At 47.8% G+C, this 18,670-nt stretch overlaps 2 long non-coding RNA genes across 3 annotated transcripts; both read right to left on the bottom strand.

Annotated features, from left to right (window-relative positions):
• Positions 1-843: 843 nt before the first annotated feature.
• On the bottom strand, positions 844-1,907 carry LOC147368777 (uncharacterized). Its single transcript, XR_015166814.1, has 4 exons — positions 1,696-1,907; positions 1,517-1,581; positions 1,120-1,437; positions 844-917 (listed from the first exon to the last, which is right to left on the bottom strand). It is a non-coding gene; the product is annotated as an uncharacterized LOC147368777 (long non-coding RNA).
• A 311-nt stretch (positions 1,908-2,218) lies between these two features.
• On the bottom strand, positions 2,219-12,031 carry LOC147368778 (uncharacterized). 2 transcript variants are annotated; one of them, XR_015166815.1, is made up of 3 exons: positions 11,554-12,031; positions 3,623-3,747; positions 2,219-2,639 (listed from the first exon to the last, which is right to left on the bottom strand). It is a non-coding gene; the product is annotated as an uncharacterized LOC147368778 (long non-coding RNA). The 2 variants fall into 2 exon arrangements; XR_015166816.1 differs by lacking the exon at positions 11,554-12,031 and adding an exon at positions 7,336-7,557.
• Between the last annotated feature and the right edge of the window lie 6,639 nt (positions 12,032-18,670).

Here is an 18,670-nt window from a genome sequence, read left to right on the forward strand (position 1 = left end):
TATTGAGAAGTCTCTGTAAAACCCTAACCTAGGGAGGCCTTCAAATGCCATTCCTTCATTGATCCCCCAGGAAGGTGTAATGAGATGGTTAAGAGCCCTGAGCTCAGAGGCAGGTGTTTTGTATTTCCAGGCCTGTGGAATGCATCTGAGGGACAAGGCCAACAGCATATATCGCCATATGTTCTTGGGGTGCATGCCCCCTATATTGTTCCCTCCCCTGCCCTTGTTCCATGGTATTAGCCCAACCCCTGGGTGGAAGTGATTCCTCCCTGAGTCCCCACCCCCAACACTTCCTTGTTCATCTTGGGAGGAGGTCGACGGGAGTCCACGCTATGAGGAAGCTGTGACTTGTTGTCATAGTACATCAGAACAACAAAATCACTAGTCTTCCACACAGCACTAGACCACAACCGCTCCAGTCTTCTTCGCCACCGTCTGCCCCATGTCTTAGATCCCCACCGAGTTATCTCCCCTCACCTGAGCTAAGCCAAGGCACCTGTTATCCACTGTCTCCTGGTATCCATTTCTGGTCCTCCTGGAGAGAGGCAGGGTCTGATCCCCAAAGGCCCAACTCCCAGCCAGCTATATTGGAAACATGGAATTTGGAGTTGGGAAGCTGTGGGGTTGACTTGCAGCTTCACTCTTGGGCTTGTTATATCTCTTCCCCTCTTTGGGTCTCAGTTTCCTCAACTGTCAGCTGAGTGTAACAAAAACTCATGTCCCAGGGCCAAAGAAGGTAAGATATAATGTATGTAAAATGCTTGGCACTATGCTTCTCACAGAAGTCTGGAAAGAGGACACTAATGCCATGTTGGCAGGCGCCTGCCCACCCCCCCCCCCACCGTACTACCGATTGGCCACCTCACCTGTTGTAAATTAGATTTTTTTGTGTGTGCACTTGTATCTCACCTGCTTGTCTGAAAAATAATTCGTTGAGAGATTCATTAAATGAAGAACAAGTCTCCAGAAACGTCAGACACTTCAGACCACCCTCTGTACCACCACCCCCACCCCCACCCCCCACCCCCCTTATCCCCCCCCCCACCCCGCTACCCGCCGCCCCCTCCCCCCCCCCCCACCCAGCCCCGCCTCCTTGTGAGTACAAGGGCTTCCCGCTACCCAGGGAAGCTATCCAGCGTCCTGGTTCTGAAATGAAGTCGGCCCCGAAATCCCTAGGAGCTGTCCGGAGCTCTGGTGCTGAAGCAGGTTGTGGCTTGCTTCCTGGACCCCGAGTGGCGCTGTCCGGAGTCTAGGTGCTGAAATAATAGCAATTTCCTTCCGTGGTCTTCGGAGAGCTGTTCTCCGCCTCGGCGCTGAAGAAACTTGATTTGCTTTCCTCTCCTCCCCAGGTCACTCCAATCCCCTCTGTTCTTCTCTCTCTTGGGAACCAGTACAGTTTTTCCCCCTCCACTCTTCTTCCAGGCGCGCTTTCCGGCGCTAGGTAGGGGAGACACGGAGAGGTCTTAACTAGGACTTATACCTGCACCCCACCTCGTGGCATGTTTCCAGAACTTACCTCCCAGATAGTCAGCGCGGCTGGCCTCTGCTTTCCAGACCGTCAAACTTCACAGTCTTCGTCGCCTATTAGGAAAATGTCCATGCCCTGATCTGCAAACCAGCCCCATTCACAGGAACCCGGGTCCCCCAGACCACCCCCTCCCCCCACGCAGCTTCGTCTAGCCCTGTGTGCCTCACCTTTCAGTCCTGTAGGCAGTTGCAGGTGTCCAGTGGCTGCCTAGGCGGGGGACCTGCGCTTTTATGAGCTTCAGGGAAGGCGGGGCGCCGGGAACCTGGGGGAGGGGATTCGCCAACCTGCCAATGGGACTCCGCCTCGAATGCAACTCCGAAGATTACCTCATAGGTTGTGGCCTCGGCTTCAGAATAAGAGTCTGGCATCTGCCCAAAACCTGGGTTAGAGGTTTTCAGGAGAGGGAAGGGGCACTCATTGTGTTCCCCAGGGTCTTCCCCCAGGGCCCAACCCCCTCCTAGGTCTCTGAACTCCCTGTCAGCTCAGGAGCCCTGGTCTATATTTGCTTCTCCCCATCCCCAGCTTGTGCTATTGCTGAATCAGGAGAGAGAAAACTAGTGCAAAGTGCAGAACATATAAGTCCAGTTCCAGATAAGGAAACTGCAGTCTGTGGGACTAGAGGGCTCAGAGGAGACTGGGGCTGAGGTGAGATTAAACCCGAGATTTTTTTAAAAAAATAACTTGCTAGGATTCTTTAAATATATATATTTATTTATTTGGCTGCTCCTGGTCTTAGTGCGGCATGTGGAATCTTTAGTTGAGGCATGCAAACTCTTAGTTGCAAGCCTAGATCTTTTTATTCCTTGATTCAAAATCAAACTCATAACTTTAGTTTATTGTTTTGCTTTCCTGAGCAGGCTCTGAGCCAAAACACACACGAACTTGGCTTCAAACTCAGATTTTTCTCCTCCTTGCTGTGGGTATTCCAGTACAATCAAACCTCTTCATGCTTCAGTTTCCCCAGTTGTGAAATGACGGTGATTGTAGTACCTTCTCAGAGCATTGAGATGAGGAATTAATGATATTTTTGTGGATTGCATGTTGGAAATAAATAATCAGGACTGGGGCTAGGGTGAGGGAGCCAGTGGCCTCAGATGCAAAACTAAAGGGGCTACAAAAAAAAAGAAAAAAAAACCCTCAGTAATCCAGTGTTTTATGAAATAAAAATTAATGCAAAAAATCCACAATGAACAAAATACCTAACTTTAAGTAAAGACTTGATCAGCATTACTGATTTCTCCTCTTGCCTCAGGCTCCAGTGCAGCTTGGCATGGCACTAGAAATCATGTCTGAACATGATAAGTTTCCCAATAGTGTAGCTATGATCATTTTCTGAGACATTCCACTCACTTACTGACTCAACAAACTTTTCTTCTATTAGAGAATGAGGACACATACATGAAATCAGCAACCAACACTACCTTTATGGAGGAAGACATGAAGCTGTAACTATGCTTAGAAGTACTTTGTGTGACAACAGAGGGACTTGTGTCCTGGCTTGTGCTGTCCCTAGTGTGAACGTCCCCTGAAGGAGCTGCTAATTGTGTGGAATCTGAGCTCACAAGTGAGCTACCTGGAGATCCCCTGTGAATTCAGGGGCATCAGATAAGGCACCTAGTGTTTGTCAACAAAGTGCCAAACCAAGGGTTAGCCCCATCCATGCATTGGGGAAAAGTTCAGTCAAACCCATAGGGATGGGGCTCCCCTGGTGGCTCAGTGGTAAAGAATTCTGCCTGCTAATGCAGGAGACACAGTTTTGATCCCTGGTCTGGGAAGATCCCACATGCTGCAGAGCAACTAAGCCCAGGCACAACAACTATTGAGCCTGTGCTCTAGAACCTGGGAGCTGCAACTGTTGAGCCTGAGCACCACAACTACTGAAGCCTGAGTACCCTAGAGCCTGTGCCCTGCAACCAGAGAAACCACCGCAATGAGAAGCCCAAGCCCTGCAGCTAGAGAGTAGGCCCTGCTCACCACAACTAGAAAAAAGCCCACACTGCAACAAAAATCCAGCACAGCCAAAAATGAATCATTAAAACAAAAAAACATAAGGATGGATGCAGAAGGGAATTCTGACACATAGTAGATACTCACCAAGTTCACTGTCAGCTACATGACTTGTGGGAGTGCAGCTGAAACACTCTGCCTTAATTCTTCCATTCTGCCTCCCACGTGGAGGACAGCTCTGACTTCCCAGCTCCAAAGGAGGAGCATGGAGCCTGCCATGAAAGGAAGAGGAAGAAACAGGAATGAAGTCTGGGGGTGGCTACCTCATTTATTTTTTCTCCTCTTAAAAAAAAAATTTTTTTTAAAGAAATTCAAACCCACAGGAAAGTTGCAAGAATAGTGCAATGAACTCGAATCTCATCTTTACCTGGATTAATCCACCCATTGTTAACATTTGGCCACGTTTACTTTCATGGCATCCGTTCCCATCACTTCATGGCAAATAGATGGGGAAATAGTGGCTGACTTTATTTTTCTGGGCTCTAAAATCACTGCAGATGGTGACTGCAGCCATGAAATTAAAAGACACTTACTCCTTGGAAGGAAAGTAATGACCAACCTGGACAACATATTAAAAAGCCAACAAAGGTCCATCTAGTCAAGGCTATGGTTTTTCCAATGGTTATGTATGGATGTGAGAGTTGGACTATAAAGAAAGCTGAGCGCAGAAGAATTTATGCTTTTGAACTGTAGTGTTGGAGAAGACTCTTGAGAGTCCCTTGGACTGCAAGGAGATCCAACCAGTCCATCCTAAAGGAGATCAGTCCTGGGTGTTCGTTGGAAGGACTGATGTTGAAGCTGAAACTCCAATACTTTGGCCACCTGATGCAAAGAGCTGACTCGTTGGAAAAGACCCTGATGCTGGGAAAGATTGAGGGCAGGAGGAGAAGGGGATGACAGAGGATGAGATGGTTGGATGGCATCACCAACTCAATGGACATGGGTTTGGGTGGACTCCAGGAGGTGATGGACAGGGAGGCCTGGCATGCTGCAGTTCATGGGGTCGCAAAGAGTCAGACACAACTGAGCGACTGAACTGACTGACTGACTTTCTCTTTGTCTTTTTCTCTACAGATATCTTTGCCTCTGTTCCAATCATGTAAACTGCAGACACAACTGCTCCTTCATCCTAAATACTTGAGCACACATTCCCCAAGATCAAGTCTACTATGTAACTTAATGCAATGATCCCAACTAAAAAGTTAAAGCTGTTACAACACCACTGTCTAATCCAAAGTCCACATTCCAGTATCACCAGTCATCCCAGTCCTGTGTGTTATTTTTTTAATTAATAAAATTGCTTTACAATATTGTGTTAGTTTCTGCTGTGCAACAGTGTGAATCAGCCAGCCATGTGTATACATATATCCCTTTCCTCTTGAGCCTTCCTTCCACCTTCCCATCCCACCCCTCTAAGTAATTACAGAGCACAGAGCTGAGCTCCCTGTGCTCTACAGCAGCTTCCTGCTAGCTAGCTATCGCCAGTCCTGTCATTAACGGCATTTCTTCCCAAGCCAGGATCCAATTCAGAATCATGCATTGCATTTCATTGTCCCATCTTCCATTTCTTTTGCAAAGGGGTGGGCTTTGTAATAAGAAGATGAATCAGACTCCAGGCTCTTCCTTTCAACCCCTTTGGCCCCATCTCTGTCTTCTACAAGGGTGTGCCGTGTACACAGGGTCTGCCCCCCCCCCATTTGTGTGCTTAGTCACTCACTCATGTCCAACTCTTTGTGACCTCATAGACTGCAGCCTCCTAGGCTTCTCTGTCCATGGGAATCCTCCAGGCAAGAATACTGGAGTGGGTTGCCATGCCCTCCTCCAGGGGTTCTTCCCAAGCCAGGGATCTAACCCAGGTCTCCTGCATTGCAGGCAGATTCTTTACCAACTGAGCCACCAGGGAAGCAGGGGTTTGTTTAGAGGATTTCTTAAGTCCCCTCTCCTCCAAAATTCTGGAAAGACATGACCAGATCTGCACCTCACCTCCAAAACCTACTTGATACATTCATCTACTCCAGAAAAAAAAAAGTTTGTTTGTTTGTTTAATATCTGCTATATACCAACTACTTTCCTCATGGCTTAAACAGTAAAGAATCTGCCTGTAATGCAGGAGACCCAGGTTTGATTGCAAGGTCGGGAAGATTCCCTGGCAAAGGGAAGGGAATGGCAATCCACTCCAGTATTCTTGCCATGGACAGAGGAGCCTGGTGGGCTATAGTCCATAGGGTCACAAACAGTCAGACACGACTGAGCAAGTAACACACACACATGTGCTAGGCACTGGGAATATAACAGCGAACCAAGCTAATGATTTTTTTGCCCTCCGTTTAGTGCAGAAGATAATAAACAAGTAAAGAAATAAAGGAACAGGATAACCTCACACAGTGATGACTGCTACGAAAAAAAAACAGACCAGGGGTTTGTGATAACGCAGCAGTCAGCAAAGTTTTCTGTAAAGGGCCAGAAAGTAAATATTTTCAGCTTTGCAAGCCAGCTGGTCTCCCTCGTGGCTACTCCCCTCTGCTGTTGTTGCTCAAAAGCAGCCTTGAAGAATATATAACTGGATAAGTGTGACTGTGTGCCAATAAAACTTTATTTGTAAAATAAAGTGGCAGCTGTGGAGAAATTTAAAGGATAAACATGAGACTGAAGGAACAGTTGTTGTAAAAGCCCTGGGGGCAGGGGAACAGGTCCTGATGGATGTGTTGGAGGATGACCAAGGGTGGTATTAGGAGATATAATCAGAGAGAGGTGTCCAGGGGTCTGGTCACTCAGGATAGGAGTCGATCACACAGAAAAGCCTCTCCCAACTTTCTTCCTCTCCCTCCTCAAGCTTTTACTTTGTGCAGGGTTCTGTGCCAAACATTCTACATGCCAAGTATTTCTAAGGCCTTGGGACAACCCCATAGGATACATACCATTGTTGTTCCCAATTTACAGATGAAGAAACTGAGTCTCAGAGTTGCTAAGAAGCTAACGCAAGGCCACCCAGAAAGCAAGTGAGCAAGTGACACACTGGAATTTGAATATAGCTCTGACTCTTGGTTCCAAAGCTCATGCCCCTCTCCACTGTCCCTCCACATTCCCTTCTTTTTTTAAGAAAAAAAGTATTTGGCTGTGTTAGGTCTTAGTTGCATGCGGGATCTTTAGTTGGAGCTTGTGGGATCTAGTTCCCTGACCAGGGATTAAACCTGGCCCCCATGCTTTGGGAGCTCAGAGTCTTAGCCACTGGATGACTAGGGAAGTCCTTTCTCCTCCTATTTAAAAAAAAAAAAAAAATCTAAGGAAGCATTCTATTCAAACCTTGCAAAATGCTCTTTTTTACTTACTAGCATGTGTGGAAGAACAAGACATAATCTTTGACAAAACATCTAAGAGAGACAGTCCCGGGCTGTTACAGCTCCAAATGAACAAAGCTGTGATGGAGGAGACTTGTGGGAACTCAGAGGAGTCACCTGCCCCCATTCAGGCCAAGGATGGAGGAGTAAATCAAGGAGGGCTTCCTGGAGGTTGCCCCACTGTCTAAACCCTTAGGCCGAGGAGGAGCAAGCTAGGTGAAGTTGCAGGAAATGCATTCCTGATGGGGGAAACAGCATGTGCAAAGGTCAGGGGAGAATATGGACTCTGCACATTTGGAGTCAGGACCCCTGGTGCCTCCTCTTAGCCCTCTGAGCCTGCCTTTCAGTCTGACAGGTCCATTCAAAGAGATGGGGCCACTTTTCCTTGCAAACACTGGCACCTCAGGAGGCTGCATTCCGCCTTCCAGAATTCATCATAGCTGGCATTTAAAAATCACTTACTGTGCCCTTGCTCATTGGAGCTCTGCCCTTGTCAGCTTGCTGGGAATCTCAGCTTCCCGGCGCTGAGCCCCCTTTGTTCCGCCTGAGCCTCCTGGGTCCCCAAGATCTTCACTATTTGCATATGTCCCAGGCAGGTGCAGGTGGGCAGAAATGGATGAATCTCTTTATAAAACGTTCCCCGGGAGACTCCAGTTAGGAACAGTAGTAGCTCATTATCTCTGGGGATAATAAGCCAGCAGTGAGAAGTAATTAATAGCTCATCACGGCAGAAATAAAGGTTTAGGAGTAAGGGTTAAGGGTCTGGGATGATTCTTCCTCCCTGTCCCCTGCCTTACACACACACACACACTCACGCACACACACAAGCACAGAGAGGCACACGCACACACAGCCCCTTCCTCAGCCGTTACTATAGAGACCTCCTTCCTGCCACCCTCATGAGCATTTACAAACCAAGACTGCACAGATGGTGGCCTCAGCGGGCCCGCTGTTCTCTCTTCTAAGGACAGGCCCTGGAGCCCCGAGGATTAAGGAAACAGGGCTACTCTGGACAACATCTGCCTGGGGCCCCGAAACCTGACCCTGAAGCCCAGGCAGGGGGAGATTAATGGAAGCCTTTATCCAGAAGGGACAGTGTGCACAAACAGGACCACACACAGGTCGCCCTCCCCACCTGAGGCCACCGGGGAATCCCTCATGAAGGTCTCAGTCCGCCCCCATCCCCTCGAGGGAGAATCACCCCAAAGGTCAGGCAGTTTAAACTTCAGACCCTGTGACAAAGGGGAACAGCTTGCCGTGTGTGTCCTGGAAACTACTGCAATAGTATTACCTAGGGTTTCCTGAGCATCTATTGTGTGTCAAACACCGCACACTTTATATGTAATAAATGCATGGTGTGTGTGTGCGTGCCTAGTCACTCAGTCGTGTCCAACTCTTTGTGACCCCATGGGCTGTAACCTGCCAGGCTCCTCTGTCCATGGGATTTCCTAGGCGAGAATACTGGAGTGGGTTGCCATTTCCTTCTCCAGGGAATCTTAACAACCCTGCAATCGAACCGGCATCTCCTGCATTGACAGGCAGATTCTTTACAACTGAGCCACCTGGGAAGTCCAATCACAATGATACTAGTGCTCATTTATCTGTCATTAACTATATGCTTCGGAGAAGGCAATGCCACCCCACTCCAGTACTCTTGCCTGGAAAATCCCAAGGACAGAGGAGCCTGGTGGGCTGCAGTCCATGGGGTCGCAAAGAGTCGGACACGACTGAGTGACTTCACTTTCACTTTTCACTTTCATGCATCGGAGAAGGAAATGGCAACCCACTCCAGTGTTCTTGCCTGGAGAATCCCAGGGATGGGGGAGCCTGGTGGGCTGCCATCTCTGGGGTCACACAGAGTCGGACACGACTGAAGCGACTTAGCAGCAGCAGCAGCAACTATATGCTTAGAGCTTTATAAGGGCAAGGATCTTGCCCATTTGTTATTCTTTTCTTTTAAAAATATTTATTTATTTGCGTTGGGTTTTAGTTGCAGCACATGGGATCTGCTGTTGTGGTGCACAGACTCTCTAGTCGTGGCACACGGGCTCCAGGGTGTGTGGGCTCTGCTGCGTGTGGGCTCTGCTGCGTGTGGGATCCTAGCTCTCTGACCAGAGACTGAACTTGCGTCCTCTGCATTGCAAGGCAGATTCTTAACCACTGGACCTGCTGATCTTGCCCATTTTTACCCCAGTGCGTATTTTCCAGTGCTCAGAATTGATAGCCATTAAGTGAATGAATGAATGATCGAATTTACTCCTCTCAGCCACCCTGCTGCATAATTACTGAATCCCCTTTTTTTCAGAAGTGGAAACTGAGGCTCAGAGAAGTGGAGAGATCCTTCCAAGGACACCGAGGAAGTAGGGAGCAAAGGAGGGACCTGAAGGGAGGTCTTCCTATTGCAGAGACCCCCTGTGACTCATTTTGAGGAGGCTCAGAGAGGGAAAGGAACTTTCTCCAGCTCACACAGTATGTCAGGGATACCAGCCAGGACTAGAATCCAGCTTTCCCAGCCCTCTCTCAGGTGCCCTTTCCCTTGGCTCTCCCGTAGTTCCTTGTAGTCCTAGTACTAAGTACAATGTCTGGAAAGCATTGGGCCACAATAGATATTTGTGAGGGATGCGGTGGGCCTTTCCAGAACCCTTCTCAGGTGGTTATCTCCTCTGATCTCACACCCTTGCCTTCCAGGTGTCCAGAACTTGGAGTTTTGTCCCTGTCTGAAAGGTGAGGGAAGAGGGAAGAACAGAGCCTCTAGATGGGTAGCTCATGGTCACACCCGAGGTGAGGCTGGGGCTGGATGTCTCCACCGTCTGTCACCCTGCCACTCCTTTGAACGGCTCCTCTCTTGGTATCCTCCTGTTTTCAAAACCAATTTTCTAGTTACTGAGCACCTACTAGTTGTGGGATCTTTCTGGTTCATCTCATCCTCATGTTAACCTACCAAGCTCTCTGCTCTTAGCCTCTTTTCCCAAAGACAGAGGCAGACATAGAGGTTGAGACACTTGCCCAAGCACACAGGGCAGATAAGAAGGGAGAGCTGACATTTGAATCCAGAGTCCACATGCATGGCCACATTCTGTGGTTGGTGTTTGTGTCCTGAGTGGGACCAGCCCCCAGTCTCTGAAGGGGGGTTCTTGGGCTGCTGAGTCGAACAGTATAGCCCAGTCAGTAAAGACCTGGTTTCCCCTTCAGCCCTGAGTCCTGGAAGGACCCTGAGTTAATGCTGTCTTCTCCCTTCTCAGCTTTTGGACATGTTTCATAAACTGTATGGAAAAAATTTCCCATACAGCCCTCCCACAACTGTCCTTGCTCTGACTGCCTGACCTAGCGTCCTAGTGGCCGTGGAGGAGGGGACAGGAACAGAATTCCTGACTGCCACAGTGGTGGAGGGGAGTGCACCAAAGCTGAGGCAAAGAAGAGATAAGCATGTTTCAGGGGGCCCCTCCATGCTATCTGTGCAGAAAAACACAAGGGTTGATCAGTCAGAGGGTGCAAAGGCCTGGAGCGGAAACCAGCCCTGGAGAAACTTCGAGAAGAGGCCAGATACATGCTCTCCCGTCCACTGAGATCCTGGGTCATTCCCTGTGGTCCATGATAGAGTAGGTCTGTGGAGCCTCTGGTCTCTGTAATGAGGCTGAGGATTCAAACCCGCAACAGAGCCCAGTACACAGCAGGGGCTCAACTAATGCTTGTTGATGAAAGAATGAACAAAGCAAAAAACTGGAAGGAATTTAAGAGATTGGCTAGTCAAAGAATGGAAAACTCAAGTGCCCACAGGAGTGTTTCACGTTGAAAACCTCCGATTTGGGCTCTTTTAAAAAGAATTATTCAAAGAAATGAACTTCAGTGGCAGCCAACTCGCCATGAGGTCCCTTATCCAATCCCTTCATTTTATCTATGGAAGAAACTGAGTTCAGAGCCATTGAATGACATTTGGACGGTCTCACAGACCATAACTGAAAGCTGGGACAGTGATGAATAGTTTCCTTTTACTGAATGCTTACTATGCGCCTCCCATACATTCTCTCAATGATACTTAAAATCCCCATGAATAGATACTGGGATTTTCCAAGTTGCTTTTTAACTGATGGGGAATCAGAGGCCCAGAGTGGTTAAGGGAGAGTCACACAACGCTAAATGGAAGCGATGGGATTCGAACGTGTCTATCCAGAACTGAGTCTGTATGCACTCCCTACAAGAGCGTATTTTCCATATCTTTCATACAGAAGGAAACCGAAACTCAGCGGAGGGTGGATGGGAGGTGGGGGTTCGTGTGTGATTCAGTACAGCCAACCGCTATCGAACAGTTCCGTGAGACCACGAATTTTAGGAATCAAACCCATTGATCTGATTCGCGCCCCCAAACCCAGAAATACCCAAGCAAAAGGCTAGGGTTCCCCACCCCTACCGCTAGCGAGCTGGCCCTCCTCCCTTACAGTAGGTGTATACAGTAGGCGCTTAATGAGCGCTTTGATGACAATTACGGAGGCAAAGGCGAGGTTGCTGAGGTAAGAAGGTCCTGCTTCTCTGCCCTGCATGCTCAACCTCTCGGGGCCTGCCCAGCCCCCAGCCCCAGCCCCCGCGCACTCGGGAGCTCTCCCGCAGCAATTACGGTAATTAGCTCCGAGCGGCTGGCGGGGGAGGGAGGACGGAGGGAGGCGGACTTTGGCCCAAACTGACCTGCTTCCCGGCCGAAGCTCAGATTGGTCTGCGCCAGGCACGTGGCACCCGCCACGGACTTGTTGCTGGGCATCCCGGCGTTGCCAAGGCAACGCCTGCCGCGTGTCCTCTCTGCCAAGAGCCGGGGAGAAGTGGCTGTGCTGAGGGTCTCGAGACTCACAGGAGGCGAGGATGGGGGATCCGAAGAGCGAGGCGAGCTGCCTCTCTTCCCCAGCTCTCTCCAGGCCCGTCCTACCCCCACCTCCCCGCCGCCCAGTCGCCCTTAGGCTCCTGGGAACGCGTCGTCTATAAAGACGGACCCAGCAGATTCAAGGTCGCAGACAGAGCCAGGGCACACGCAGCACCCTTGCCACGGACTCCCCCGTGCGCAGACAGAGTATATAGGCAGAATGGAGAGGCACTGATCCTGCATTAACAAGCACACAGTTGCTCAAAGCCCTCCAGCCTCATGGCCTGTATTCAGAGGGGGTGACGCCAGACAAGGCAGAAATGAGACGTCTTTGTGCCCCCGATCATTATTCTCATCACGGGACCCCGTGCACCTGATGACTCCCACCTGGAGGGCCTCAGCTAAGCACATCACCTGCATCTCATCCTCATTACCTGCCTATATTAATCCCATTTTACAGATGAAGAAACTCAGGCTCCGAAAGGGGCAAACATGTAGCCAGGAGGCAGGGACTCCACCCTTCAAGGGTGTACCTATTAAAGCCCATATAATTCTTCCCTTTATAAAGTTAAGCTAATGATAACAGTAACAGTAGTAATAATGATAGTGTATTAGCCATTGTTGTGTAACAAATTACCCCAAAACTTAGTGGCTGAGAACAACAATATGTATCATCTCACAGTGTCCTTGGGTCAGAAATTTGCATGTGACTTGGCTGGGTTCTCTGCCTTAGAGGCTTTCCGGCTGAATTTAAGGTGTTGAGCAGGGCTGTGGTCTCATCTGAGATTTGACTGGGGAAGGATCCACTTCTAATTCATGTGGTTCTGGGCAAGACTCAGTTCCTAGAGGGCTGTTGACTGGAGATGGCTGTCAGTTCTTTGCCATGTGGGTCTCTGCATCACAGTAGATTGCTTCATTAAAGCACATTAGCCCAGGAGACAACAAACAGTCTGCTAGCAAGATGGGAAGTTGGAGTCTTTTATAGTATAACCTAATCACGGAGATGACATCCCATTACTTTATGTGTGTGTGTGCTTATTGTGGTAAAATAAATGCAACACAAAATTTGCCTTCATAACTAGTTTAAGTGTACATTTCAGTGGCATTTAGTACATTCAAAATGTGGTACAGCCACCACCACTATTTCTCACCCCCAAACAGAAGCAAAAGCTCCCCATTCACCTTTCTCCTCAGTCCCTGTGACCTCTACTCTACTTTCTGTCTTTATGAATTTGACTATTATAGGAACCTCATGTATAACAAATGGAATCCTAGACTATTCTTTATTGCCTGGTTTATTTTACTTAGTATAATGTTTTCAAGGTTCACCCCTGTTGTAGTGTGTGTTAGAATTCCTTCCTTTGAAAAAGCTGAATAATATTCCATTTTAAGGGGTGGCTCACATTTTGTCTATCCATTCATCTCTCAGTGCACACTTGGGTTGCTTCCACCTTTTGACTATTGTGAATAATGCTGCTAGGAACATGTGAAAATATGTCTCTGAGACTCTGCTTTCAGTTCTTTTGGATATATACCCAGAAGTAGGACTGCTGAATCATTTGGTAATTCTATTTTTAGCATTTTTGAAGAACCTACATACTGTGCATACAGTTTTCCACAGAGACTTTACCATTTTATATTACCACCAACAGTGCACAACGGGCCCAACTTCTCTACATCCTTGCCAACTCTTGCTATTATCTTTCTTTTTTGGGGGAGATTAATTTTATTATTTATTTGTACTTTATTTTTTGGCTGTACCACGTGGCAGAGGGATCTTAATTCCTCAACCAGGTGTCAAACCTGTGTCCCCTGCAGTGGAAGTGTAGAGTCTTAACCACTGAAGAGCCAGGGAAGTCTCTGTTTGCTATTTACCTTTCTTTCTTTCTTTTTTTAATGCTAATGAGTGTGGCAGTTGGGTGCATTTTGCATCAAGGTCTTGCCAGGTGAGTTTGAAAGGCTTGAAGGACAAAGAGTGATTAAGGACAGGGAGAGTCAATCAATCAACATATTGGCCATAAGATAGGCATTACAGGTTCACCCCAAAGCTTTGGGGTCATGTGGAAGGATACCAAGATGATTATGGGATAAAAGGCAGAGAGGAAAGCTGTTGGAAGAGTTTGTTGGAGTGCTATGATGTTATGGTTTATTTTAAAAATTAAAAAAAAAAATTTTTTGGCTGTGCCGCTGGCATGTGGGATCTTGTTTCCTTGACTAAGGATCAGATCTGCTCCCCTTGCATTGGGTTAGCACTGAGTCCTAACCCCTGGACAGCCAGAGAAGTCCCGATATTCTGATTTATCATAAGATAGATACAGATATCCACTGGTCCATATAGTCAAAGCTATGGTTTTTTGAACTGTGGTGTTGGAGAAGACTCTTGAGAGTCCCTTAGACTGCAAGGAGATCAAACCAGTCAATCCTAAAGGAAATTAACCTTGAATATTCATTGGAAGGACTGATGCTGAAGCTGAAGCTCCAGTACTTTGGCCACCTGATTCAAAGAGCCGATTCATTGGAAAAGACCCTGATGCTGGGAAAGATTGAGAGCAGGAGGAGAAAGGGATGACAGAGGATGAGATGGTTGGATGGCATCACCAACTCAATGGACATGAGTTTGAGCAAGCTCCGGGAGATGGTGAAGGACCAGGAGGCCTGACGTGCTGCAGTTCATGGGATCACAAAGAGTTGGACATGACTGAGCGACTGAACAATAATAACAGATACAGACATAGATATATTTGGTCTTTCCCCCTGTTCCTGGCACAGAGCTGCTAAAACCCTTGGAATTTCCTAAATGGTAAGAGCAATTAAAGGTGAAATGGGTGTTATCTAAATAGCCAACAATTTTATCAGTTTTTCCTCCATAATGAAACCTCCATAAAAATCTCTATGGGTCTGGAGAACTTGCAGGTCGATGACCACGTGGAGATGCTGGGCGGGCGGCACCCCCCAGAGAGGGCGCAGAAGACCCTCCCCTCCTCCACACCTTGCCCTGTGCATCTCCTCCATCTGACTGTTGCATTTTTTTCATAATACCTGTGTCATCTAGTAAGTAAACTAAGCGAAACAGATCCCTGAGTTCTGTGAGCCACTCTAGCAAATTACCTAACCTGAGGAAGGCATTGAGGGAGCCTTATTTATAAGCTGGTCAGTCACAGGCCCAAGTGATGATGGCCAGGACTTGTGATTAGCATCTGAAGGCAGGGGGAAGTCTTTTGGGATTGGGTCCACAACCTACGGGATCTAATGCTATCTCAGGGTTTGTGTCAGAATTAAGTTGAATTCAGGGCACCCAACTGGTCTCTGAGAACTATTTTGTGTGTGATAAAACCTGCACATTTTGGTGTCAGCAGTCCTAGAGAGGAAACACAGGAGTTCTTCCTTCCAGGTAGAGTTTCAGTGGAGGAGCTCTGGTTGCCAGCAACAGAAGCCACACCAGTGACCCCCACAGAAGAAATGGATTGTTCACAGGGTTCACTGAATATAGGACCCAGAGCAGTTCTGGAGATCTGGGGAGCAGGAGTCAGTGGATGTCCGCTTGGGGGAGCTTCGGTCACCATGGTTGACTGAATAATGCTGCAAAGGCATTATTCATCCTGACCTCCTCCCACTCAGGGGGAAAATTCTGAGAAATTTCTCCTAATTGGCTCAGATTCATGAAACTGTCCCCTGCTTGAGTGGGATGTGTGGATTGACAGCCCATCCAAGACCCAGCATCTAGGGAAGGAAGTGTTCCCCAGCAGTAAATCTAGGTGCTGTGAAAAAATGAAAGTGTTAGTTGCTCAGTCGTGTCCAGTTCTTTGCAACTCCATGAACTGTAGCCCTCCAGGCTCCTCTGTCCATGGAATTCTCCAGGCAAGAATACTGGAGTGGGTTGCATTCCCTTCTCTAGGGGATCTTCCCAACCCAGGGATCAAACCCAGGTCTCTGTCTTTGGACACAGATTCTTTACCATCTGAGCCACCAGGGAAGCCCTAAAAATCCCACCAGTTCACTATAAATAGTGCCCCAGGAACCCAGGCACTGGGACAAAGAGGAATGAGCTGACCCTCAAGTCCAGGAGAAAAGTGTCTGTGGTCAGAGTCACCCAAGTCATATAGTCTTACAAGGTTGCTTATGTTCTTCCCCTGCCCTGAGCTCTTCCATTGCTCCCTATTGCCCTCAGGATAAATGCCATGCCTCAGTTTGCTCATCTGCAAAATAGGGCTATTGTTCTTTTTAATAGAATCAGCCTCCTCAGGATACAGTGAGAATAAAATGAGTTACCATAGGGAGGGCACGTAAACAGTGTCAGGCATGTAGTCATCATTTAAGAAATGAAAGTGACCATGATGATAATTAAAGGCTTCCCTGGTGGCTCAGTGCTAAAGAATCCACCTGCCAGTTCGGGAGACCCAGGTTCGATCCCTGGATCGGGAAGATCCCCTGAAGAATGGAATGGCTACCCACTCCAGTATTCTTGCCTGGAGAATCCCATGGACAGAGGAGCCTGGCAGACTACAGTCCATGGGGTCCCAAAGAGTTGGATACGACTGAGTGACTAAGCATGTACACATGTGATGTTAATTATCTTTATGATGGATATTATAAAGTCTTTTGCGAGCCTTCACATCCCCACCTCAAACACCCCCAGAGATTCTGATATGCTTTCCTTCTGCTCAAAAAACTCCAATTATGCCTCAGAAACTATTTCTGCTTCTGTGAGATGGACACAGTGACACGAACCCCCCACCCCCCACCAACAGGTTTGTTGTTGTTGTTCAGTCACTAAGTTGGACAGGTTGTGGTGCATATATTTTTAAACCCACGTGTCAAAGGCTTAACCAGTGCTGAGGACATGAGAAGGGCCCAGAAATTTTTATTTTTTAAGAAAACATTTATTTATTTATCTGACTGCACAGAATCTTAGTTGCAGCATGCAGAATCATTTTTTTTTTTTTCCCAATTGCAGCATACAGGATCTTTAGTTGAGACATGTGGGATCTAGTTCCCTGACTAGAGAATCAAACCTGGGCCCCCTGCATTGGGAGTTCAGAGTCTTAGCTACTGGACCACCAGGTAAGTCCTAAAATTTTTAGATAGTATTACACACCTTCTGTGAAACTTTTAATTTTGTGATAATTGTAGGTTCATATGCAGTTCTAGAAACCCAGCAGGGTCTGGGGTATCCTCTACCCAGTGACTACATCTTGCAAAACTATAGATGTATATCCAGAAAATTGACACTGAACACTTCCGACACTGTGAGGGGCCCTCCTGTTGATCTTTTAAAGCTACCCCCAACTTCCTTCTACTCCATCCTTTTTTGGGCTCAGCATGTGGAATCTTAGTTCCCCAACCAGGGATCAAACCTGGGTGCCCTGCATTAGAGGTGTGGGATCTTAACCACTGGGCTGCCATGGGATCCCCCTTAGTCCACCCTCTAAACCCCTGGCAAGCACTAATACATCTCCTGTTTCTCCGGTTTTGTCATCTCAAGAAGGCCTGTTAGAGGAATGCATACAATGTGTGAGCTTTGGGGACTGGCTTTCTTTACTCAACCTAATTTTTTGAAGATTTATTCAAGTTGTTGCATGTTATCAGTCATCTGTTTCTTGTAACTACTGAGTAGTTCCATATGTTAGATTTTCATTTTTTCTTTTGAAAAGAATATCAAAGGTTATAAGACTGGTACCATGACCTCTTGGGTACCCATTGCTCTACCTCACGTTTTGTTGTTCACATTTTAATAGATACATCTTACATTGTCACCACGCTCCAGGGGATTTGGCACCTCTAAGAAAAAGGCCATCCTCTTACATAATCATACAACAAATTCATGCAATTTAACATCGAGTCGATGTTATTATCCAATATATGTAATCCATATTCAAATTTCTCCAACAGTCCGCATTGTGTTTGTTAGAGCCCTTTCCTTTTCTGATCTGGGGTGTAGTCAGAATCACATGTTGCACTTGTGTTTCTGTCTCAGCCAGCTTTCATTGTCTTCCATGACATTTGAAGAGAGCAGAAAAGTTTTGTTTTTTTTTTAAGGTTGTACTGCATGGCATGTAGGAGCTTAGTTCCACAACCAGGGTTTGAACCTGTGCCCGCTGCATTGGGAACACCAAGTCTTAACCACTGGACCACAAGGGAAGTCCCAAAGTTGTTTCATAGATGGAATTTGTCTGATGAACAAATCTGTCTGTCTCTAATTCATTTCATTCAGCCAGCACACACTTACTGAGCATCTACCAAGCCAGGTGGGCTTCCCAGGTGGCACTAGTGATGAAGAATCCACCTGCCGATGCAGGAGACCTAAGAGACACAGGTGTGATCCCTGGGCCAGGAAGATCCTCTGGAGGAGGGCATGGCAACACACTCCAGTATTCTTGCCTGGAGAACTCCACAGACAGAAGAGCCTGGCAGGCTACAGTCCACAGGGTGGCAAAAAATCAGACAGGACTGAAGCGACTGAGCACGCAGACATGCAATGATTGAAGCAATCCATGATTAAGACACCAAGCCCTACATATGTACTCAACCAAGTGTTGAACGATGCTGAGGAATATAGCCAACTGCTAAGCATCCAAGGGTCTCTGGTTCCACAAGGCTAAGGTTTCCCAAGCTGTGGTCAGACTCTCTGCTTTTTGCCCAGCCCACCCGGTCCCCAGATCTCTACCCCTGGTTCATCCACACTGTGCCTCTACGGGTCTGGATGCACCTGCCTGCCCAGCCTCTATCGCCAGCCGCTGCCGAGAAGAGGAGCTCAGGTTTCTGCTAAGAGCAGCTGCTCGGAGGCCCGGGGCAGGTGAGGGACTTGGCAGTGAAGCCTTGCTGACGAGGAAGGAGTCAAATAATCCCTGTGTCACTCTTGTCCCTTGCAGTATCCCAGGTCACCTGTGAGAGCCAGCTCAGGGGTCCGAGAACCAGTGAGAGCATGTGTGGGTGGGTGAGCATACAGAA

Source organism: Bos grunniens, chromosome 7 (genome assembly GCF_055505025.1).
Source record: "Bos grunniens cultivar Pamir isolate PY7600 chromosome 7, Bosgru_T2T1.0, whole genome shotgun sequence".
In the NCBI taxonomy this organism is placed as follows: domain Eukaryota; kingdom Metazoa; phylum Chordata; class Mammalia; order Artiodactyla; family Bovidae; genus Bos; species Bos grunniens.